Source organism: Podarcis filfolensis (genome assembly GCF_964270895.1).
Source record: "Podarcis filfolensis genome assembly, chromosome: 5".
Taxonomy (NCBI): Eukaryota; Metazoa; Chordata; class Lepidosauria; order Squamata; family Lacertidae; genus Podarcis; species Podarcis filfolensis.
In genome coordinates this window covers 92,493,349-92,519,165 of record NC_139608.1, presented here as the reverse complement: position 1 = coordinate 92,519,165, position 25,817 = coordinate 92,493,349, and the positions used below count along the sequence as shown (strand labels likewise).

The following is a 25,817-nucleotide window of genomic DNA, read 5'->3' as shown; positions in this document are numbered from 1 at the left end:
CCACTTGCATGAAGTCGCTATGTCTGAGCAAATGCTCGCATTGACGCTTCCCTCCCTATTCAAGGGTCCTCAAATGCATGTTCAGAGCTTTCTTGCATACAGTTTGGCTCTTTCACAAATGTCAGAGACTGGCTGGATGAGGAGGAGTGGTGGAAGCCACCTGACCAAGAGCATGGTGTCCAGACCAAGGGAAGTAATAGTACCACACAATTCTGCCTTGGTCAGACCACACCTGGAATATTGTATCCAGTTCTGGGCGCCACAATTGAAGAAGAATATTGACAAGCTGGGATGTGTGCAGAGGAGGGCGACCAAGATGATCAAAGGGCTGGAAACGAAGCCTTATGAGGTATAGTTAAAGGAGCTGGGTATTTGGCCTGGAAATGAGGAGATATTATTTCCATCTTCTAATATCTAAAGGGCTGTCACATGGAAGATGGAGCAAGCATCTTTTTTCCTGCTCTAGAAGGTAGGACTCAAACCAATGGCTTCAAGTTACAAGAAAGGAGATTCTGACTAAACAACAGGAATAACTTCCTGACTGTAAGAGCAGTTTGACAGTGGAATGGACTATCTTGGGGGGGGGGGTGTGGACTCTCCTTCCTTGCAGGTTTCTAAACAGAGGTTAGGTAGCCATCTGTCATGGATGCTTTAGTTGAGATTCCTGCATTGGACTAGATGACCCTCAGGATCCCTTCCAACTCTATGATAACAAAATGCATAACAGTACATAGTCTGATGGGGTATTGTGTCCTGACCTGCAAGCAAGTTCAGGAGCACCAGGTTCAGTTCTCCCATTATGAAAAGCATGCTAGCAACTTCCTCCTCCATCCCTAAATGCAGCAGATAGAAAATCAATCATGCCCTGCAGCAGGAAAGACTATTTCTATCCAGCTGGTGTGCAGTAAAGGTAAAGGGACCCCTGACCATTAGGTCCAGTTGTGACCGACTCTGGGGTTGCGGCGCTCATCTCGCTTTATTGGCCGAGGGAGCCGGCGTACAGCTTCTGGGTCATGTGTCCAGCAAGGCTAAGCCACTTCTGGGGAACCAGAGCAGCGCACGGAAACGCTGTTTAGCTTCCCGCTGGAGCGGTACCTATTTATCTACTTGCACTTTTGACGTGCTTTCGAACTGCTAGGTTGGCAGGAGCAGGGACCGAGCAACGGGAGCTCACCCTGTTGCGGGGATTCGAACCGCCGAACTTCTGATCAGCAAGCCCCAGGCTCTGTGGTTTATCCCATAGCACCACCCGCATCCCTCAGGTGTGCAATAGTGCACCACAATGCCACCAAACACAAAGCTACCCTGTTTTACATCTCTCTGTTTATAGAGCTCATGAGGTTGCCGTTAGTGTCTTCGTTAAGCACTCTGTATCTATTTTAAGAGGGCATACAAGGTTGTCATTTTCTTCAAAGCCCAGTAAATTTAGCGCTAAATATGTTAGCTTTGTTGGGCTTTGGATCAGGTCCTAAATGATGAAAATAGATTCATCTCTAACACTTCTCTCCCTTTAAAGGTGCGCTAATTCTGCTCGCTCTCTTTTATCTCTCCCTAGATAATCTAAAGCCATTTTTTTCTGCTATGCAAAAGGGGCTGTTAGGGATAGGTTCCCTCCTTCTCTTCTTGAGCCGCCTCTACAAGTGATATCTTGAGTGTCAGCTGCATTCACTCCTTTGAAATTTGATTTGTCCTGCTGGTCCCGGTGCCTGACCGAGGGCGGGCCCTTTAATGTTAATATCGCCATTGGTAATCATATGTATTTCAAGAATGCAGTGTAACAGAACCTGTCCGATTGTTGACAGCCATGAGTTTCCATGGATTCCACAGCTTCTATTGTTTGTTTGCTCCTATATTTTGGTGATTTGTCATGAGCAGGTGTGGCTGGAATGCAAGAAGGCATTGCTTTAGCCATATTCACCAAGAAAAGATGTGAAGACTTCTTCAAGGAGACATCTCCTGCCATGTGACACTGCTTGGCCTTAGGCATCAGGGAATGCTTTGTGCATTACCCAAGGGCAAAGCCTGACCAGCGCCTAAGCAAGCACAGTGCCAGCGTAACAGATGGGCATCCGTGAGGTAGCCAAGAAGCCATGTATGTACATCAAGTGTATTTCAGAGTTGGATTCCCAGCCAAGAACAGCTGTCTATCCTTAGTTCAGATGCCTATAGTTTAGTGAGGGATCTGCCACTGCTAATCCAACTTCAGAGCGGGTTTAAACTTTCAAAAACGTATAAATAGCTTTCCCTGCCACAGAAGGAGAGCTTTGGACCCACTTTACGCTGAGGGAGTCGAGTGTGTAAATGGGCTTTAGGAGAACCTTTCAGTGCCCCCACTTACCTTCCAGTAGTGGTTCAAGTGGAAACTCCATGACAGAAGCATTTCCCCGAAGCCAGATCTTGGTAGAACAGGGCCAGAGGGACAGAAAGGATCTCTCATGAACACAAAGTACATGAAAGTCTTGGAGCATCCAGAGATGTTGTTGTTGTTGTTGTTTAGTTGTTTAATCATGTCCGACTCTTTGTGACCCCATGGACCAGAGCACGCCAGGCACTCCTGTCTTCCACTGCCTCCCGCAGTTTGGTCAGACTCATGCTGGTAGCTTCGAGAACACTGTCCAACCATCTCGTCCCCTTCTCCTTGTGCCCTCCATCTTTCCCAACATCAGGGTCTTTCCCAGGGAGTCTTCTCTTCTCATGAGGTGGCCAAAGTATCGGAGCCTCAGCTTCAGGATCTGTCTTTCCAGTGAGCACTCAGGGCTGATTTCCTTAAGAATGGATAGGTTTGATCTTCTTGCAGTCCATGGGACTCTCAAGAGTCTCCTCCAGCACCAGAATTCAAAAGCATCAGAGATGTTGGAAGGGTTCAAAAGAATTTTGTGCTGAAACATCAGCATCAAGGGTGCCAGCTTAAATAAAATATTGGGGGTTGAGGAACATAATCGGTCACATGATGTGGTGTGCCCACACTGTTTGAATGACAATGCCCATCAACTTTGGGGAGGGTCGAAGGGACCTCGGCTGCTAGGAATTGGCTCCTATGTTCAGCATGGAAAACTTGTGATGTTATGCAACTTAAAAGCACCAGAGGCTGTGACACATTTCCTCTTGCAGAGCACTGATCACTGCATTGCATGTGAAAGACTTAAGATTTTATCAGAGGAGAGATTCAGATTCTTGTATCCCAGCACAGTGGTGTTCATTTGCAAATACCTTGGTAAGGGGGAAGAAACATAATGTACCAGAAGAATCCTAGTACCATATTTTTTGCTCTATAAGACTCACTTTTTCCCTCCTAAAAAGTAAGGGGAAATGTGTGTGCGCCTTATGGAGCGAATGCAGCCTGTGCAGCTATCCCAGAAGCCAGAACAGCAAGAGGGATCGCTGCTTTCGCTGCGCAGCGATCCCTCTTGCTGTTCTGGCTTCTGGGATTCAGAATAATTATTTTCTTGTTTTCCTCCTCCAAAAACTAGGTGCGTCTTATAGTCTGGTGCGTCTTATAGAGCGAAAAATACAGTACTTCCTTCATGTGCCAATGATGTTTTGCTTTTTACATTCTATACATTTATTGGGAAGCTGCGCACCAAATCATTAATGGCTTATTCAGTTGGTATCTATGTTGACAATGTGATTATTAGTGTCCTTCCCAGAGACTAATGCCCACAGATGTGTTAAGCGTTGAATGTTATTTTTGGCAGTATTACTATCTTTCTATTTTGAATATGCCAATTTCATGGACAGCCTCACTTCATATACATGCTCCCTAGAGTCTTGGTAAGGATAACTTCTGGTTCATTTCTCAGCAGTGTGTTAATGAACACACACCGGGGACCCAAACAGCGGCTTTCTAAAAGCTCGGTATTAGGAAATGGATCAAGTTTGCTAGAACAATAAATATTGACTGTTGAAAAAGGCTTTAATGAAGAAAACAATGATACATTTGAGAGGTACTGTGTTTATCTTATACAAGGTGGGATTGGGGCAAAAAGTAGTAGTAGTTGTAATACCTTGCCCATATGACTGAGTTGCACATATATTGCTTATTTCATAGAGTCATAGAATCATAGAATCATAGAGTTGGAAGAGACCACAAGGGCCATCGAGTCCAACCCCCTGCCAAGCAGGAAACACCATCAGAGCACTCCTGACATATGGTTGTCAAGCCTCTGCTTAAAGACCTCCAAAGAAGGAGACTCCACCACACTCCTTGGCAGCAAATTCCACTGTCGAACAGCTCTTACTGTCAGGAAGTTCTTCCTAATGTTTAGGTGGAATCTTCTTTCTTGTAGTTTGGATCCATTGCTCCGTGTCCGCTTCTCTGGAGCAGCAGAAAACAACCTTTCTCCCTCCTCTATGTGACATCCTTTTATATATTTGAACATGGTTATCATATCACCCCTTAACCTCCTCTTCTTCAGGCTAAACATGCCCAGCTCCCTTAGCCGTTCCTCATAAGGCATCGTTTCCAGGCCTTTGACCATTTTGGTTGCCCTCCTCTGGACACGTTCCAGTTTGTCAGTGTCCTTCTTGAACTGTGGTGCCCAGAACTGGACACAGTACTCCAGGTGAGGTCTGACCAGAGCAGAATACAGTGGCACTATTACTTCCCTTGATCTAGATGCTATGCTCCTATTGATGCAGCCCAGAATTTCACGTATTTCATTTGCTTCTGTAATGTCAGTTTGCGGATCAGAAACACTAATTCCTTTTAAAAGTTGCCCAGTTCCCCCCAACTCAATCTTATTCTTTTCAAGGATATGTGCAATGTCTGGGCACAAGCCATATGACAGAAATTTATGCCCAAGAGCAAATCTCCGGGACCGGATGGGTTGACTTCCAGATACTATAGATCTTTGAAGGACTGGCAAATTCAACCTCTGAAGGAAGTCTGCAATGAGATTTTGGAAGGGAAAAGGGCACCAGAATCGTGGAAAGAGGCCTACATTACACTTATACCGAAAACAGAGACTGAAAAGACTCAACTTAAAAACTACCGTCCCATATCCTTATTAAATGTGGATTACAAAATTTTTGCTAATATTTTGGCCAAGAGACTGAAAAGAGTATTGATTGAAGAGATACTTAAGGACCAAGCGGGCTTTCTACCGGGAAGACATATATCTGATAACTTGAGGAATGTAATTGACATCTTGGAAAAGTTAGATGTGAACATAAATACTAAAGCTGTTTTGATATTTGTGGACACGGAGAAAGCCTTTGACAACATTTCTTGGAGTTTTATGAAAAAGAACTTACAGGGTATGGGGGTAGGCCAAGGCTTTGAAAATGGTATAAGTGCAATATACTCTGAACAAAAGGCTAAATTAATTGTAAATAATGTGGTTACGGAACAATTTAAGATAGAAAAAGGGACACGACAAGGGTGCTCCATTTCCCCTTTACTTTTTATATCGGTCCTGGAGGTTTTGCGGAATATGATTAGAAGGGACCGGTTGGTTAAAGGCATACAGGTCGGAGCCAAATAGTATAAATTGAGAGCATTTGCAGATGACCTAGTTTTGACGTTACAGGAGCCAGAATCTAGTACCAAAAGAGTTTTAGAATTAATTCAAGAATTTGGTCAGGTGGCAGGATTTAAACTGAACAAGTCCAAAACTAAGGTTTTAGAGAAAAATTTAACATTGTTTGAAAAAGAGAAATTTCAGAATGAAACAGGTTTGACTGTGGTGAAGAAAGTGAAATATCTGGGGATTAATATGACAGCTAAAAATGGGAATTTATTTAAAAATAACTATGAGAAATGCTGGTTAGAAGTGAAAAAAGATCTTGAAATATGGTCAAATTTGAAGCTTTCCTTGATGGGTCAAATTGCAGCTATAAAGATGAATGTATTGCCTAAAATGTTATTTTTGTTTCAAACATTGCAAATTGTGGACAAGATGGATTGTTTTAAGAAGTGGCAGAAAGACATTTCTAAATTTGTCTGGCAGGGCAAGAAGCCCAGGATAAAATATAAGATTTTAACTGATGCAAAAGAAAGGGGTGGTTTTGCCCTGCCAGACTTTAAACTTTACTATGAATCAGCAGCATTCTGCTGGTTGAAAGACTGGCTGCTTCTTGAAAACACAGACATTTTGGACTTAGAAGGTTTTAACAACGTTTTTGGATGGCATGCATATTTGTGGTATGACAAGGTTAAAGCACATAAAGCATTTAAAAATCATATTGTTAGGAGATCTTTGTTTAATGTTTGGATCAGATACAAGGATTTATTGGAAAATAAGACCCCAAGGTGGTTGTCACCAATGGAAGCGAAAGCCCAGAAAAAGCTCAATATGGAGGCCAAATGGCCGAAATATTGGGAAATTTTGGAACAAGAAGGAGACAGATTGAAATTGCAGAGCTTTGAGAAACTAAAAAACAAAGTGCGAGACTGGCTTCATTATTTTCAGATAATGGAGGCTTACAATTTGGACAAGAAAATTGGCTTCCAGGTGGAAAAATCTAAACTAGAAACAGAAGTGCTAGAACCTAAAACTAAGATCATGTCAAAAATGTATAACTTGCTGCTGAAATGGAATACACAGGATGAAACGGTTAAGTCAGCTATGATTAAATGGGCACAAGATGTTGGACATAACATTATGTTTGCTGACTGGGAACAGTTATGGACCACCGGTATGAAATTTACGGCATGTAATGCCCTAAGAGAGAATATTATGAAAATGATATACAGGTGGTACATGACACCAGTCAAGCTTGGAAAAATATATCATTTGCCTGATAATAAATGTTGGAAATGTAAGGAGGTTGAAGGTACATTCTTTCACCTTTGGTGGACATGCCCAAAGATTAAGGCTTTCTGGGAAATGATTTATAATGAAATGAAAAAGGTATTTAAGTATACCTTCTTGAAGAAACCAGAGGCTTTTCTCTTGTGCATAGTCGGCCATTTGGTGTCAAAGAAGGACAGAACAGCAAGAATACTTATAGCAAAGCACTGGAAGACGCAAGATCTACCCACTCTGGAAGAATGGCAGATGAAGTTGATTGACTGTATGGGATTGGCAGAAATGACCGGCAGAATCCGCGACCAGGGAGAAGAGTCGGCAGAAGAAGACTGGAAGAAATTTAAGGACTATTTACAGAAATATTGCAAAATTAATGAACTTTGAAAGATGCTGGATTGAATTTATGTGGTCTCTAGCTGTTATGATAAAAAGAAATGGGATAAATATTGTTTAAGTTATAAAATTTAAAGAAGTTGATTGGAAAATAAGGTGTTAGTTAAAAGGAATGTTAAGAGATTAGGATTTGCTGGATAATCATTTTGAACTAGAAAACAAGAAGGGGAGGTATGAGGAAGTCAAGGAAATATGTTATTGAAAATTGACATCGAAATTGATTTGTTTTTAATATTTTTCTTTTTCCTTTTCTTTTTTGTTTGTATAAAATTGAAAAATCGAATAAATATTTATATATATAAAAAAAAGAAATTTATGCCCAAGAAATTTCTTACAGTACATTCCTTTTCCAGGAGAGTCTAAAGGATAATCACGTAGTGGGATCTCCTCACCGACCCCCCTACTCTGTTATATTTTGGCTCACGTAAAACTGTATTTTGCGCTCTTAACTTAGGAACAAATACTCATGAGCCCGTGAGGAATTTTGCATAAATAAAAGTGTATGGGAAGGGATATTCCCAGGAGCCTTTCCTTCTTAAGAGGGAACTATTTCATTGGGCGCGCGCGCACACACACACACACACACACACACACTGCACATATGTGTTATTAATGTTATCCAGTTAGAGATTCCGAAGTTCATTTCTCTGCACCTGCAGCCAGGTTGCCTATGAATCACAATGGAATGTTCCTTTCCTCCCCCTTCCCCACAATAAAAGAATGTCCAACTTAGTCATGCAAAAATGTACAGAAAACCGCTTTGGAGTTGGTGGCAGTGAAAGTTGATATTTCAGATGAAGCAACGTCTGCCCAGGTACACCATAGCTTGTGGCCGGTTCTCCTCACCAGTGACATCACTGGGGATTCCAGTGACTGTGCTGGATCTAGAAGCATGCAGAACACCTCCAAATTTTACTGTTATTATAATATATAGATAGATAGAGATAAAGAATAAAGGCCAGTTAAGACTTTTATTTGATGTATGGAAGTGAGAGCTGGACCATAAAGAAGGCTGATCGCCGAAGAATTGATGCTTTTGAATTATGGTGCTGGAGGAGACTCTTGAGAGTCCCGTGGACTGCAAGAAGATCAAACCTATCCATTCTTAAGGAAATCAGCCCTGAGTGCTCACTGGAAGGACAGATCCTGAAGCTGAGGCTCCAATACTTTGGCCACCTCATGAGAAGAGAAGACTCCCTGGAAAAGACCCTGATGTTGGGAAAGATGGTGGGCATAAGGAAAAGGGGACGACAGAGGACGAGATGGTTGGACAGTGTTCTCGAAGCTACCAGCATGAGTTTGACCAAACTGCGGGAGGCAGTGGAAGACAGGAGTGCCTGGCGCGCTCTGGTCCATGGGGTCACGAAGAGTCGGACACGACTAAACGACTAAAGAACAACAAGACTTTTATTTATTCATGAAACAAATAAATAAGCTCACTCTTCATCTGATGACCTCATTGTGGGTTACAACAAACACTGCTACAGTAACTTAACCCCCACTCAAAGCCCAGGCATAGAAATGTGTCCTGAACCAGCCCCCCAAAAGTGAGCAGTCACTTTTGGGTGTCAGATGAACCTCTGAGGAGATGTCATTCCTGAGATGAGGAATGAGATGGGAAGACTCTATTCTGTGCCACCACAACACATACCTTCAGAAAGGGCTTCTCCTGACTATCTTAACACATGAGCATATCAGAGTTCTTTCAGATATTTTGGGCCAAAATCATTTAGGCCTTTATTTGTCAGCATTAGGGTCTCAGAAACAGAGACAGGCTACATGGTCCTCTTCAAACATAGTAGCTGACATCCTGGCTGCTGCTTTCTGCACTAGCTGTAGCCTCTAAACCACCTTCAGGAATAAACCCACATTATAGTAATCCTACTGGTCAGTTACCAACCCTTGTTCTTAGAAAGGGTTAATAGTAAGTATAATGTACAGTTGGGTACCATAATGTCTGCTTCATAAGAAAGCCTGCATTTAATTAGGTCCTAAGCAGAGCCCTGAAATATGCTCAGAGTCGAGAGTGGATTTTATGCTCTTTATTCAGCTCATAGTGGTGAGGAGGAATGAATGAAAGTCCCCTCAAAGTATCTGCTTTATATACATTATTTACACAATGGGCTGCACGTGATTAGCTAATTCCGGAATTCTCCTGTAGGCCAATCAGGTTGTGGATTCACTTCCATCTGGAGCCGGATTGGGTGGCTCCTGCAGACCAATCATACTGCTGCATTGTTCTAGGACCAATCAGACTGCTGCATTCTGAATCCTATTCAACTCAGTACATAACAAACCCTCTTAGTCTGGCTGCTGAAAAGGAACAGTTTAAAAATCTTTACTCTGTTTTACTGGGCTTAAAACAGACCCAAGACCCTCTTTGTTACCAACAATGGCCAGCGTTTTTTGGAACATTTTTCCTTGCCATTTTGGAATACATGCCCAAAGAAACGTGAACCTTGCTAGAGCTAAGCAGGTCTCAATCTGGTCAGTGTTTGGACCCGTGGCACTTTGAGTTGTTATTGGTGGGAGAAAGTTTGGATGGGCATGTAAGAAGATTGACACATTTAATACCCCCTCTTCTCTGTTTTCTCCTGTTTCCTCCATTTGGTTCCTTTCTGCCCTCAAATAATAACATCAGATAAAATCCGGCAGCACACACAAAAGGCCGAGACCTATCAGACAGGCGGCTGGGAGAAAGAAGGGCCAAGTCTCCCTGTCTGCAAAATCAGTGCATTGATTCTGTGGGGTGTTTTGGGACTACAAATCCCATCCTCCCTAGCTAACAGGACCAGTGGTCAGGGATGATGGGAACTGTAGTCTCAAAACATCTGGAGGGCCGAGGTTGCCTTTGCCTGCTCTTAGCCTTGCCCCTAAATTATTTTGGGGGTGCACCTGAGGTGCAGGGACTGGCATAGGGTGAATTGTCCTGATCTGGGGGCCACAGATTGGGGCTACATAGAAGATCAGGAGGTTCATGCACAGTCCTACATTTAGGGGCAGGAGGATAAATGGGGAAATGATTAAAGTACCATCCTTTTCTCATACTGATCACAACACTAGAAGCAGCATTTTCTGCTTACAAAATGGCCATGAGGGTAATGGTATATGTGCACCTGCATATAGTGTTTAGTTTGGCCCCAAGTACCATTGAAATTGTGCCACGTGGGTGGCGCTGTGGGTTAAACCACAGAGCCTAGGACTTGCCAATCAGAAGGTTGGCGGTTCGAATCCCCGCGATGGGGTGAGCTCCCGTTGCTCGGTCCAAGCTCCTGCCAACCTAGCAGTTCGAAAGCATGTCAAAGTGCAAGTAGATAAATAGGTACCGCTCCGGCGGGAAGGTGAACAGCTTTTCCGTGCGCTGCTCTGGTTCGCCGGAAGCGGCTTAGTCATGCTGGCCACATGACCCGGAAGCTGTACGCTGGCTACCTCGGCCAATAAAGCGAGATGAGCGCCGCAACCCCAGAGTCAGCGACAACTGGACCTAATGGTCAGGGGTCCCTTTACCTTTACCTTACCATTGAAATCACCAAGATCCGCTGTGAAATGGGCAGGACACCCTTCTTAGAAAATGGATTCAGCATTTTGGTGCCAATCTGTCTGTTTTCGTCATAAATATTCTAAATATGTAAAGGTGCTCTTTTGAAATCGCCGAGCTAATTTACATCGACGTTGACTTTTATTCACATTAATGTCAGCACTGAAAGAGAGCAATGCAAAAATGAGATTCTTCTTAACCAACAGATTTTCTGGCATAAGTCTACGGCCATAAATAGGTCCTTGACTCATTTTCTTCTCCCCTGAGCTCTTCAAGAGTTGTCGACTATGGAAAGGAATGTGCCTGGCATCCTCCACAGAGAGTTTCGGAGGAAATCAGCAGTGGGCCTAGCTGTACTCAGGAGACAGCTCAAACTAGTTTGTGGCACATCCGCCAAAATTGCTAACTGTGAGCTGTCCAAGGCTTGTCAATAACCACAACATTTTGGCTCACGAGAACAGTAAGTCGTGAATGGGTAGCTACGAACCTTGTGACGAGATCTTTGGATGTTGTATTTAACTGGAAAGGGTACATTCATTTTCAAATCCATTTTTCAAGAACCTTTGACTCACCCATGTCTCCTGAGTGTCTTCTTGCAGCCCAATGTGTTACATCAATGATAAATTTAGCTATTTGCTATACTGGATACAAAAACATGGTTCCAACTGTTATTTATATTACAGCAATAGCTAAACAGCCCAACTAAGAAATGGTTCTGCTTTTTGAAGCCCTGCATGCATTAAGTCTTCTGAATAAAAGAGGAACATTGGACATATTATTTACGTTTTATAGATTGGAGCCAGATCAATGAGAAACACGCCTCACAAAATGTGTGGCTAAATCAACTCCCTGCTATTTACCATAACATCTCTGTAGACCGCTAGAGCTTCTGGCTGCACCACATAAGGAAGCACTGTAGGGTTTAAACAATCCAGCTTCAGGATCTGTCCTTCCAGTGAGCACTCAGGGCTGATTTCCTTCAGAACGGATAGGTTTGATCTTCTTGCAGTCCATGGGACTCTCAAGAGTCTCCTCCAGCACCATAATTCAAAAGCATCAATTCTTCGGCGATCAGCCTTCTTTATGGTCCAGCTTTCACTTCCATACATCACTACTGGGAAAACCATAGCTTTTACTATACGGACCTTTGTTGGCAAGGTGATGTCTCTACTTTTTAAGATGCTGCCTAGGTTTGTCATTGCTTTTCTCCCAAGAAGCAGGCGTCTTTTAATTTCGTGGCTGCTGTCACCATCTGCAGTGATCATGGAGCCCAAGAAAGTAAAATCTCTCACTGCCTCCATTTCTTCCTCTTCCATTTTCCAGGAGGTGATGGGCCCAGTGGCCATGATCTTCGTTTTTTTGATGTTGAGCTTCAGACCATATTTTACGCTCTCGTCTTTCACCCTCATGAGTTTGACCAAACTGCGGGAGGCAGTGGAAGACAGGAGTGCCTGGTGTGCTCTGGTCCATGGGGTCACGAAGAGTTGGACATGACTAAACGACTAAACAACAAAAACAGCAGTATCCTAGAATTGTAGAGTTGGATGGGATCTTGAGAGTCATCTAGTCAAACTCCCTGCAATGCAGGAATCACAGCCGAAGGATCCCTGACAGGTGACCAACCAACCAAACTCTGTTTTGAAACCTCTGCAAGTTCCTTTAGTACCCTTTGATGTCAGGCCCCGGAGAGCTGAATTCAAAGTTCCATTGTGAAGTATGGGAATCTGGGTTGGTAGATCTGGATCTGTTTCAATCTGGGTTCAGGTCATAGCTGTCAACTTTCAGATTTGAAAATAAGGGACCAGCAGCCTCGAAAAAAAGGGATCAGCAGCCAAAATAAGGGATTTCCCGAACAGAGGTATGTTCAACTTCTGAGCCCCTCTGAGCCAAAAGCAGAAAGCCCAGCCAGCAGCCAAACGAAGCCTCAAGCGGTGGTTCCCACAGCGCAGCAACCCGGCAAAGGGAATGCAGCAAGGAAAACCACCATCACCTCTCTGCTGGGAAGCACTGAGCAAAGGCGAGTCCCCAGGCAACGCGGCCGATTTGATCGGCACAAGGCATGCAAGCTGCAGCCCCCAGTCGTTCTTAGACTCCTTATTGGGTGAGCAACGCAGCCAAGCAATACAGTTGGAGCCTCCCTCCTCCCTGGCTGGCAGGGAGGGAGGGAGAGGAGCTGCTTCCTTTGAAACCCAGGAAATTTAAGGGACAGCAGCAATAAGGGACAGCAGCCGGACACAGCGCTGGGATAAGGGACTTTCCTGCCAAATAAGGGACGGTTGACAGCTATGGGTCAGGTATGGTTTTCGTACTGACTCAGCCTTTGTCGCCCTTGCAGATGACCTGTACCAAAAGCTGGAGAGGGCCAATGGAACTCGTCTATTGGATTCCTCGATTGCTTGGATACTATTGTAGACTGCATTTTGGCCGGCTACAGTCTGTTCAAAGGTTATTGAACAACAAGATTCTGTAAGGTTTTTTTGTTTTTTTAATTGAAAAGAGGTCATGCTGGGGGTGGGGGAACCCCTCATGCTGTGTCAGACATGTCCTACGCGTCGATTGTGATTGATCAGGAAACCGCGGGATGAATGTTGGTCAACCATGGGGCTGTTTTGACACTGCCCGCCCACTCAGGGAAGCAGCCAGCAAGCTCCTCTCACAAGAGGGAACGTTTTGCCACTGCGCATGCCTGCCCTGTCAGGGAAGCAGCCGGCGTCGGGGGAAGCAGGTGGCACGCGCTCACCCACCTTGCACCCATCCCTGCCCCCTCAGGGGAAGTAGGCAGCACCCGTCCGCTCACCCTGGGCCCATCCCTGGGTGGTAGATCACAGCAAGTTTTTATATTGGATCGTAGATCAAAGCCTACTTCAAGTTGGACCTGCCTGCTGTATTTGATTCAATATGCAGTGGTACCTTGAGTTACAAACGCCTCAGGTTACAAACACTTCAGGTTACAATCCGCGACCAGGGAGAAGAGTCGGCAGAAGAAGATTGGAAGAAATTTAAGGACTATTTACAGAAATATTGCAAAATTAATGAACTTTGAAAGATGCTGGATTGAATTTATGTGGTCTCTAGCTGTTATGATAAAGAGAACTGGGATTAATATTGTTTAAGTTATAAAATTTTAAAAAGTTGATTGAAAAAAAAAGGTGTTAGTTAAAAGGAATGTTAAGAGATTAGGATTTGCTGGATTAACAATTTGAACTAGAAAACAAGAAGGGGAGGTATGAGGAAGTCAAAGAAACATGTTATTGAAAAATTGATACTGAAATTGATTTGTTTTTAATATTTTTCTTTTCCTTTTTCTTTTTGTGTTTGTATAAAATTGGAAAAATTGAATAAATATTTATAAAAACAAAAACAAAACAAACACTTCAGGTTACAAACTCCGCTAACCTGGAAGAGTTACCTTGAGTTGAGAACTTTGCCCCAGGAAATCGTGTGCTGGCGGCGCAGCAGCAGCAAGAGGCCCCATTAGCGAAAGCACGCCTCTAGTTAAGAGCACTTTCAGGTCAAGAATGGACCTCCGGAACGAATTAAGTTCGTAACTAGAGGTACCACTGTAGGAATGCCCTCCCATCAGATGTCAAAGAGATAAACAACTACCTGACATTCAGAAGACATCTTAAGGCAGCCCTGTTCAGGGAAGTTTTTAATGTGTGACATCTTAGTGTATTTTTGCTCTTTGTTGGAAACCGCCCAGAGTGGCTGGGGAAACCCAGCCAGATGGGCGGGGTACAAATAATAAATTATTATTATTATTACAATGGGTCTTCCTGTAAGCCTCTCCACCATAAGGGTAGAAGAAGCTACTGTGAGAAACATGAAACTACTTTTTCTCTCATTGGTGCTCATTTTCCTTCTTTTTTCAGTCTAACACAGTACAGTGGAGCCTTTTTTCCCAAGTGTCTTGGAAGCCGAACGTTTCAGAAGCCAAATGTTGAAAACCCAGAAGTAATTGCTTCCATTTTCAAAGGTGCCTCAAAAGTCGAACGGCTTCCGCTGCGTGTCTCTCTTTTTTCTCAATGGATTTTGCTAACCACCCATTGCTCCTCAGTTTTTGAACGTTCCAGAAGTCGAACAGTCTTCTGGAACGGATTACATTCGAAAACCAAGGTTCCACTGTACTTGATGCCATCACACTTTCTGCTGTTCCTCTCTCTCTCATGTTATTGTTTATCCGAAGTAGGAATTGGGTAGCAGATAGAGTAAAAGGGAAGGTACACAGGATGTTATCAGACCTGTGTCTTTTGTAACAGAATCCAGGCCAGCCTAAGATATATACATACATATATATATATATATATATATATATATATATATATATATATATATATAATTAGTTTTTTTAACATATCATTTTCAACAGTAATTAAACATACTTTTACATCTTATTCAAATTTTTGACTTCCATCAATCCTGTCTGAAAATTCTCCAATCTAATCTCTCAGCATGCATTTCTTATCTTCCCTATTACATTTCAAACTCATAACCAATATCTCTATCTTTTTCTACTTTGTAACACTTCATATATTTCTCCTCACAAAACTTCTTGTAGTCCTACTAGTGTAATTTGTTGATTACAGTTGCTCTTCAAATAATTCATATACTTCTTCCAATCTTCTATAAATCTCTGGTCCCACAGGTTTCGAATCCTTCCTGTCATTTTGTCCAATTCTGCATCGTCCATTAATTTCGTCTGCCATTCTTCTTTCATCAGAACTTCTTCTTGTTTCCATTTCTGGGCTAACAATACTCTTGCCGCAGTTGTTGCACATAAAAACAATTTAACATCTTGCCTATTAATGTCCTGACCTATAATACCAAGTAAAAATGCTTCTGGTTTTTTTAAAAATGTATATTTCAACATCTTTTTCATCTCATTATATATCATTTCCCAGAAGTTCTTTACTCCCACCACATATGATAAAATGTTCCTTCTTTTTCTTTACATTTCCAATATTTATTATTTGTCTTATACATTTTAGCTAATTTCACTGGTGTAATATACCATCTATACATCATTTTCATCATATTCTCTTTCAAAGCATCACAGGCTGTAAATTTTATCCTTTCATTCCACAACCTTTCAAGCTGTATATTATATCCAAAGTCTATTGCCCAATGTATCATTACCAATTTCACTTCCTCATCTTTCAAATGCCATTCCAAAAGTATTTTATACATTTTAGACATTGTTTTACATTCATTGTTTAATATTTCTATTTCAAATTTTGGTTTTTTATCATCAAATCCTTTTTCCTTTAAATCCTCTTTATATATTTCATTGACTTGGCGATAGTGCAGCCAATCACTTACATATCCTAAGATTTAACCATTTTGAATCCTAGACTCCGGCATGAACTCTTTTGGGGAAAGGACATAATCAGTTGAAAGGTCAATTAATTTGACTGCACATCCTGCTGGACACCAAGCAATGGACCCAGCCATTTTGTGCACCCTTTTAATGTAAAATGTGCAGTTTTCAGTGCTTTCCCATTTGTTCACCTATAACATGCATTTTTCACGTATCTTTTAAGTACCAAAGTATATTTTTGTGTGCTCTTTTTACACAACCAAAAATGCATTGCAAACTCTGGAGAAGTGTTGTCATCCAACTGGATATTGTGTTACAATCCAAATTCAAGTTTGGGAGTGTGAAATCAGATCGGTTTGCTGTGTGAAGCAGATCAAACAAATTCCCCTCCCATCCATCACGTGCATTTCCACTTACTAAGCCATAAATTCTATTCAGCTGACATACTAGCTACCTTCATAGATAGAAAACATTATTAGGTCAATTAGGACAAAATTATTGCTGGAAAATATCTTAATCTGATCAGCGTCTGTAAGCTGATAATCATGTTTTATTTTTACAAGTGATTATTGTGATCGTTACTGAAATTTGTGTAAAATGTAACTGAGTGTAAATGGATTTAGAAGTTTGTTCATCTAAAGAAGTCATTTTATAACTCCAATTATTCAGAGGGGGGAAAAACCAAAGAACTCCATAAATTGATAATATTTTACCATCATATCCATTCAAACTATCAGCCATTCATGTATCATGTTTCCCCATGATCATTTGTCAGTATAAAATAGTTTCTGTATTACTGATGATAGACTCTGAATGCAAATACATTCTCCGGCACTTATGATAGCAATAACAGCTTTATTTATAGTTAATAGGGGCTGTCATTGCCTTTAAAATTCAAATATAGCAGAAGTTGATTGAGGTCTCTTTGGATTAAATGCCACCCACTTGTCTTTGAGTGTAATTTTGAAGACGCAAAAGTTGAACAGTTGGGACAGTATCAAGCAGCCTGGTTTAAATAACTGAGGCATGGAGCAATAAGGACACTAATAGATTTTCAGCGTTGATTCTTTCCATAACCTTGACAAGGAAGAAAACAACCACAACTTGTCTCCATTCAGAAAGAAAAAATAACTGAACATCTGATATAGGCAAAGGTCTGGATTCTTTGAGGGCCAACCCATCCTTTCTAGCAAAATCCCAGCTTTCATTGTTTAGTCGGGCCATACTTGCACACATTTTATTTTTGCCCTGAAACCCTCTTTCTCATTTCTTTGTCCACTCTAGACAGTGTGGTGTAGTGGTTAAGAGTGGTGGACTTGTAATCTGGTGAACTGGGTTCGCTTCCCTGCTCCTCCACATGCAGCTGCTGGGTGACCTTGGGCTAGTCATACTTCTCTGAAGTCTCTCAGCCCCACTCACCTCACAGAGTGTTTGTTGTGGGGGAGAAAGGGAAAAGGAGAATGTTAGCTGCTTTGAGACTCCTTAAAGGGAGTGAAAGGCGGGATATCAAATCCAAACTCCTCTTCTTCTTCTTCTTCTTCTTCTTCTTCTTCTTCTTCTTCATTGCTCCCTCCTTCCTCCTTGTCCGGAGTTTTGGGCTGGGTTGCCATCAGTATGCCGATGACACCCAACTCTATCTGTTGATGGATGGCCATCCTGACTCAGCCCCAGACACACTGACCAGATGTCTGGAAGCCGGTTGAAGTTAAATCCTTCGAAGACAGAGGTCCTCTGGCTGGGACGGAGCGATATGGGATTGAGGGGGCAACTCCCATCTCTTGCGGGGGTGCAATTAGTGCCAGCATCGTCCGTTAAGAGTTTGGGTGTAATCTTCGATACCTCCCTCTCTATGGAGGCGCAGATTACAGCTATAACAAAGGCGGCATTTTTCCATCTCCGCCAAGCTAAGCAGTTGGCTCCTTACCTCTCTCGCCCTGACCTAGCCACTGTGATCCACACGATGGTCACCTCCAGACTGGATTATTGTAACTCACTCTACGTGGGGCTGCCCTTGAGACTGACCCAGAAACTCCAGCGGGTGCAGAATGCCGCGGCAAGACTCCTTACAGGGTCCTCGCTGCGGGATCACATTCACCTGGTACTACACCAGCTGCACTGGCTCCCGGTGGAGTACAGGATCAGGTTTAAGGTGCTGGTTTTAACCTTTAAAGCCCTATACGGCCTAGGACCCTCGTACATACGGAACCGCCTCTCCTGGTATGTCCCACAGAGAAATTTACGGTCTGCAAATAAAAACATCCTGAAGATCCCAGGCCTCAGAGAGGTTAGGCTGGCCTCAACTGGAGCCAGGGCTTTCTCGGCTGCGGCTCCAATCTGGTGGAACGCTCTGTCACAAGAGACAAGGGCCCTGCGGGACCTGACATCTTTCCGCAGGGCCTGCAAGACAGAGCTGTTCCACCAGGCCTTTGGTCAGGGCGCAGCCTGACCCCCTCCTCTGGCAATCTGCACAGATTTTTGCTTAATGGTTGCCATCAATTTGATTTTAATTTGATTTTAATTAATTTTATAATGAATGTTTTTAGAATGTTGGATTATTTTGATTGTTGTTAGCCGCCCTGAGCCCAGATTCGGCTGGGGAGGGCGGGATATAAATAAAATTTATTATTATTATTATTATTCTTAAGAGCGGTTGTGGAGAGCTAGTGTTGTATGGTGGTTAGAGTGTCAGACCTGGGTTCAAATCCCCACTCAGACATGAAGTTCACTGATTGACCTTGGGCCTGTCAGTGCCTCTCAGCCTAACCTTTCTCACTGGGTTACTGTGGGGATATTTTTATTTATTTATTTTTTTAAAAAGGTTGCTAAGAGCACTCTAGGCTTCTGGACTTGTTGGTCCTGCTCCCTTCCCTGGAAACAGTGGTCCTTTTATTTTAATTTTTTTCAAATGACAATTATGCAGGTGTGTGCTACAATCAGAACAGATGTACGAGCATTTTAATTTTAACTTTGCATAACAGGGTCATTTGGAAAATGAGGAGGAAATCATGGGTCTCTGCTAGGCAACAACTCACCCGTTCTTCAAGATTCTGAGATTTTGTGGTACCTTAAAGACTAGCACATAAGGAACGCGGGTGGCGCTGTGGGTTAAACCACAGAGCCTAGGACTTGCTGATCAGAAGGTCAGTGGTTCGAATCCCCACAACGGGGTGAGCTCCCGTTGCTTGGTCCCAGCTTCCAACCTAGCAGTTTGAAAGCACGTCAAAGTGCAAGTAGATAAATAGATACCGCTCCAGCGGGAAGGTAAACGGCGTTTCCGTGCGCTGCTCTGGTTCGCTAGAAGCGGCTTAGTCATGCTGGCCACATGACCCAGAAAAACTGTCTGCAGACAAACACTGGCTCCCTCAGCCTGTAAAGCAAGATGAGCGCCGCAACCACAGAGTCGTCCGCGACTGGACCTAATGGTCAGGGGTCCCTTTACCTTTACCTTTAAAGACTAGCACATATATTGTGGTATGAACTTTTATAGAGAAGAACCTGTTTTTATCATAATGTTAAGTTCAAATTCCCACTCAGACATGAAGTACATAACAGTGAGTACATCTTGTGAGGACTGAAGGAGCGGCGTTTTGCAAGGAGAGATTAAAATAGTGAACAGATGTTTTGAGAAATTAAAAGTTAAAGTGCGAGACTGGCTTCATTATTATCAAATAAGAGAGGCCTATAATTTGGACAAAAAAATTGGCTTCCAGGTGGAAAAATCAAAATTGGAAACAGAACTGTTAGATCCCAAAACTAAGATACTTTCAAGAATGTATAACTTGCTGTTAAAATGGAATACGCAGGATGAAACGGTTAAATCTGCAATGATTAAATGGGTACAAGATGTTGGACATAACATTATGTTTGCGGACTGGGAACAGTTGTGGACCACCGGTATGAAATTTACAGCATGTAGTGCCTTAAGAGAGAATATTATGAAAATGATATACAGGTGGTACATGACACCAGTCAAGCTTGCAAAAATATATCATTTGCCTGATAATAAGTGTTGGAAATGTAAAGAAAATGAAGGTACATTCTTTCACCTTTGGTGGACGTGCCCAAGGATTAAGGCTTTCTGGGAGATGATCTATAATGAAATGAAAAAGGTATTTAAATATACCTTCCTGAAGAAACCAGAGGCCTTTCTCCTGGGCATGGTCGGCCAATTGGTGCCAAAGAAGGACAGAACTTTCTTTATGTATGCAACAACAGCAGCAAGAATTCTCATCGCAAAGTATTGGAAGACACAAGATCTACCCACCTTGGAAGAATGGCAGATGAAAGTGATAGACTATATGGAATTGGCGGAAATGACTGGCAGAATCCGAGACCAGGGAGAAGAGTTGGTGGAAGAAGATTGGAAGAAGTTTAAAGACTATTTTCAGAAACATTGTAAAATTAATGAATGCTAAAATGATGTTGGATTGAAATGAAGTGGCTTTAGCAATAAGGTTAAAAAGAATATGTAAAAATGGACTGATAATTAGATGAAACTATAAAGTTATAATATGTTAAGATATAGAATTAAGATAAATACAAAGAGGGAAAGGATTTGCTGAATTAACCATGTGAATTGGAATACAAAAAAGGGAGGTGTGAGAAGGTCAGGAAACAAGTAATTGAAATATAAGATACGAAAAGATTGATTTGTTTTTTAATTGTTTTTTATTTCCTCATGTATTTTGTATTTTTCTTTGCATTTTTGTATCTTTTTTATTTTTATTTTTATTTTCTTATTCTGTAATTCTCTTTTGTCTGTAAAATTTCAATAAATATTTAAAAAAATAAAAATAAAATAAAAATAGTGAACAGATGTCAAAAAGCATAGGTATGATCAGTGCTATTTTTCTAGAAAAAGAGGTGCCAGAACTCACCATGAACACCCCCATTGTTCTCTTATTATGGCAATGGCACCCACCTGAGAGGTACCGGAATTTAGTTCCGGCAGGTTCTGGCTGAAAAAAAGCACGAGGTATGATGCTATTTTAAATAAACATTTATCGCTTTTATATCCTATCTTTCCTCCAAAGGGTTCAAGGTCGTCTACATGGTTTGACTTTCTTCCTATTTTAATCTTTGAGATAGGTTGGATTGAGAGGTGGTTTTTTTTTAAATCAGTCTTTACTGTCATTTTCTATCAACTCAGAACTGACAGCCTTGTGCTACGCAGTCTGAACGAGGATTTTTGCTTTATGAAAGAAAGCAAAAGGAAAAAAAGAAAAAGCAGGTGATTATTTCTTACACCATGGACTGAGAGATGTTGACCCCAAGTCTCCTGGCGAGCTTCATAACTTAGTTGGGGTTTGAATAATATTAATAATAATAATAAATTTTTATTTATACCCCGCCCTTCCCGGTTCAGAAAACCGGGCTCAGGGCTGCTAACAGCAAATTTAAAACACTTAATTGATGCAACAAAAAAACCAGCATAAAATACAGTATAAAACGTGAATAACAATAAATTGAGAATTCAAAAATCAATTTAGGTGGGAAATCCACCCAATAAACATTAGATGATCACCAGGGCTAGCTGGCTAAATTAGTCCTATTTGGACCAGCGAGGAGACCAGGGGAGAATTAGCTGTGGGATCCTAGAGCGGGTAATAAAAAGGGGAGGGGGAGGGAAGGAAGGGGAATAAAAGATCAGGCTCAGTGGCGTAGCGTGGGGGGTGCAGGGGGTGCCGGCCGCACAGGGCGCAACATCTGGGGGTTAGGGTTAAGGGGCGCAAATCCACGGGTTAGGGGGCGCAAATCCATGGGTTAGGGAGCGCAAATTACTTGCCTTGCCCCGGGTGCTGACAACCCACGCTACGCCACTGATCAGGCTAAGTTCAAATTGAAAGCCAGGCAGAATAGCTCTGTCTTACAGGCCCTGTGGAAGGAAGTTAAATCCTGCAGATCTCCTGGTTCAGCACACTAATCCAAGAGTCAGCCAACAAAAGGAAGTAGGATTCCTGCCTTAAAGATTCAAGGAGACACCTCATTGTCTTTTACAATTTCCTTAGTCCAAAGATGCCATTGCTCAGTGACTGGAAAAGACCTGTGTTCCAAGCACCATGGCCCATCCCCAAATATACTATTGTGTTTTCTCTTTAATTAAATCTGCCTGGCAAGAACGCAACTCCCTTCGCATTTCTTTCCCTGCCCCCAGTGTCCCATTCTGGAGGTTCCCTGGGTATTCCTCATGCCGCCCCAGGCCCCCCTGCCATTGGCTGGGCCCCCACATCCAGCCCTCTGCCACCCAACATACAGGGGAGGTGATTTGTACAGTTTATTAAATTCATCTCAAAGAAACATGAACATTCTAAGCTCGCTGGATGCTAAGTATGTGTTTTATCTTGCAGTCTGTTCCATGAGCTGGAGGAAGCCAAAGCGAGTTAAACAGATTGTGAGTTTGGCCCAGGGCACCCCACTCTGCCCAACAAAATCCCAAACTGGCAGTAAAGTAGCTCAGTTTGTGTGTGTGTGTGTGTGTGTGTGTGTGTGTGTGTGTACAGGTAAAAAGCCAGCAGGGGTGTGGGGGTTTTGTGCCACATGGAGGGTGATCTCCCCGTTGGGCAGAAGTCCTGAGTGTGTCCTAAGTGCAATAAGCTCCTGGCTCTCTGGGAACAAGTTTGTTCCCTTGAGGTCAGGGTGGTGGAACTGGAAAAGGTAAGAGAGGCAGAGAGGCGGGGGTGAGGCTTTCGGGGACATTATAGCTGCATTCCACTCTCACAGAAATTGTTATTGTTTAGTCATTTGGTCGTGTCCGACTCTTCGCGACCCCCTGGACCAGAGCACGCCAGGCACTCCTGTCTTCCATTGCCTCCCGCAGTTTGGTCAAACTCATGCTGGTAGCTTCGAGAACACTGTCCAACCATCTCGTCCTCTGTCGTCCCCTTCTCCTTGTGCCCTCCATCTTTCCCAACATCAGGGTCTTTTCCAGGGAGTCTTCTCTTCTCATGAGGTGGCCAAAGTATTGGAGCCTCAGCTTCACGATCTGTCCTTCCAGTGAGCACTCAGGGCTGATTTCCTTAAGAATGGATAGGTTTGATCTTCTTGCATTCCATGGGACTCTCAAGAGTCTCCTCCAGCACCAGAATTCAAAAGCATCAGTTATTCGGCAATCAGCCTTCTTTATGGTCCAGCTCTCACTTCCATACATCACTACTGGGAAAACCATAGCTTTAACTATACGGACCTTTGTTGGCAAGGTGATGTCTTTGCTTTTTAAGATGCTGTCTAGGTTTGTCATTGCTTTTCTCCCAAGAAGCAGGCGTCTTTTAATTTAGTGACTGCTGTCACCATCTGCAGTGATCATGGAGCCCAAGAAAGTAAAATCTCTCACAGTAATAGTCCCCCCCCCCCAAACAAAATGTTGAGAAGATGAAGGTCTCAGAGTAGAAGAGAATTGCTTTGAGGAAGAGAGAAACATTCTTTGGGGGTGCAGGATCGTGGTAGTGGGCAATTCAATCATAGTTATGGTAGGTATTCAGTCTACAGGGCAAAGGCGCAAAGGTTACGGCCTTGCATCTTTGGATATCGCCTTCACAGGGTGGAAAAGAATACGTGAAAAATTATTTTGGAACAGGTTCTTGAGGAAATATATTTAAGAATGAGTCAGTATGTATTTACTGCTCTTTGCAGAGGTCACTCCAGAAAGGAGAAAAAAATCTGCAAAGAAGACCTATTCTAGTAGATCAATCCTGCCTCCATGAGGATTATTTCAAAAGTACTGTACTTCCTCCCTGGAAGCAAAGTTTCCTAGGAAATGCCCTCTTTCTTGCCTCTATAGCAAATTCCAACTTTGGTCTTTAAGTAGGCCGTATAAAACAAGGGGGGCATTTCCCAACAGTGACCTCATGTTTGTTTGTTTGTTTACTTTCTTGCTTCTTTGCCTTCCAGGAAACTGGCTCAGACTGCTTAACTAGATTTACAAATTCTGTTGCCCGCCGTCCAGTCATTGCCTGCATTTGATCGCCGCTGGCTTCAAGGCAGTATCAGAAACATCTCCCTTTCTCAGCACCACGGAGACAGCAGGAGTGGGAGCCCTTTCCAAATGTCAGTGTTTCAGTTTGCAAGGAGGCACTTTGTTATCAGATAGTTTCCATTCAAGTCATTTAGCCAAGCTCACTGGCTGGCGTCATTCCTTAGACTTCAAAGGAGACGCACCAAGCATGTAGGCAGCCCAGGGTAGCCAGCGTCCATTTACTGGCTGCGTGTTTTTCAGATGCCACTGCCAAGGGTTAAAATGTTTACATACCCCCTGAATTTAAACGGCCGTTACATGTCAAATGCCAATGGGAAAGACAGCTGGAGTAGCTAAACTGAGTGCTTTGATCTTACTATCTGTAGAAAGAGGTCATTTCGCTTCCCCAAGAACCACAGACGTTTAGATGATCCATGTACGGCTCAAGCAAGTATATTACCGGCTATATTTTTCTTTACATTTCAGATGTAACACCTACTAAATATTAATTTTAATGCATTTATACTTGCTAACTTAATGTGTGTCCGTGTGAACATGCTCTGCTTATTGTGAATAACCCCTTGCAGGAAATTTATGGGGCATTGATTTAAAGAGCAAGGGTTTCATTAAAAGAATTTACTAGGTAGGGTAGGGGTATGATCTTAATTGTGGTTGAAAAGCTAAGAAAGAGAGGCTGCAATTCTGCATGCTTTCCAGTTGTTTAAATCCCATGGGATTTAAGCAACCTGTGTGCAGGATTTCATCTAGTTGTAGCCCAGTCAGGTCCAGCGTTGATTAAGATGTGAAGAATTCTACAAGGGGAGAGATCTTGATTCTGTTCAGGACCAGCTGGTGTGCTTTGCTGTTAAAAGAGACAGTATACGCTCAAAACTTCACTGAGAAGTTAGTTTGGGATTCTGTATAGATAGTACTCCTGACTCACCTCTTCTAATTATGCCAGAGGAAATGTCACTGTTGAGGATAAGGACTGAATGCATCAGAGAGCAGTTCAGAATCGGCTGTTCTAAAACTCAGCAGGAGTTGCACAGCCCTGGGACAAAGTCTGCTGGCATCCCGCTTTTTAAATCAGAAGACTGATAGACGGAACCAGCATATTTTCAGTGAAATGTGTGAGGCACAGAAGCTCCCTGTCACTATTATTAATCATGTATTGAGACGGAATTAGTTACAGAAATAGACTTTATTGTGAAGTACATCAAAGTTAGGGAGCTATAGGAGACAGACAGATGTAATCTTGCTGCTGCAAATTTGGGAAAAGGTCCTGTTTGATCATAATTCAGTGCTTTTCCTTCAACTTTTCAAGACAATAAATTTGGTAATAGGGAAATATTAAAATCATGCTTAGTGGCAATTAACTCTGGTTCTGCAGATCAGTTTGCATTAGTTCAAGCAACTTTGATTAATGTGAACATATTGCTGTTGAATGCAGTCAATACCACTGATTTTTCAACACAAAAAGAGCAGCATAGGCTGAGGCAGCACAGCCACACACATTTTTCTTTCTGAGAGGAGGGAGCTAGAAATTACTCTGCCCCCAGGGTCTGTTCACACTTGAAGTTTATTTTCTTATTCAGGGGTGGCCATCCCTCCTTCCTTCCTGAACCAGAAGCCATAGTAATGCAAATTGAGCTCCGAATCCTACCAATGAGGAGCAGGGGCAGTCCCACGGCACTCTTTTGCCCCTTCCCACTCCCAAATTTGGTTAAAGGGAGAGAGGACACAGTTCTGGGTCCCTGCAGGAGTCAGGAAATGCAGCTGAGTGGCAGATGAGCCTCATCTTCATGCAACGTTGAGTTCACAGCAGCTTGGGTAGCAACTTACCTGTCAAAGCTCCCACCTGGAGTGCTT

The 25,817-nt window shown here is 42.7% G+C and overlaps 1 protein-coding gene across 2 annotated transcripts in view; it reads right to left on the bottom strand.

Moving 5' to 3' along the window:
• The window catches only part of SPON2 (spondin 2), a 460,822-nt gene that overhangs the window by 360,369 nt on the left and 74,636 nt on the right, over positions 1-25,817 (bottom strand). The window contains exon 7 of one of the 2 annotated variants that reach the window (XR_014548638.1): positions 4,292-4,430. The exons of the other annotated variant lie outside the window; for it this stretch is intronic. The gene's annotated coding sequence lies outside the window, so the exon portion shown is untranslated. Of the gene's footprint in view, positions 1-4,291; positions 4,431-25,817 lie in introns of those variants that run through there. 2 annotated transcript variants of the gene reach the window in all.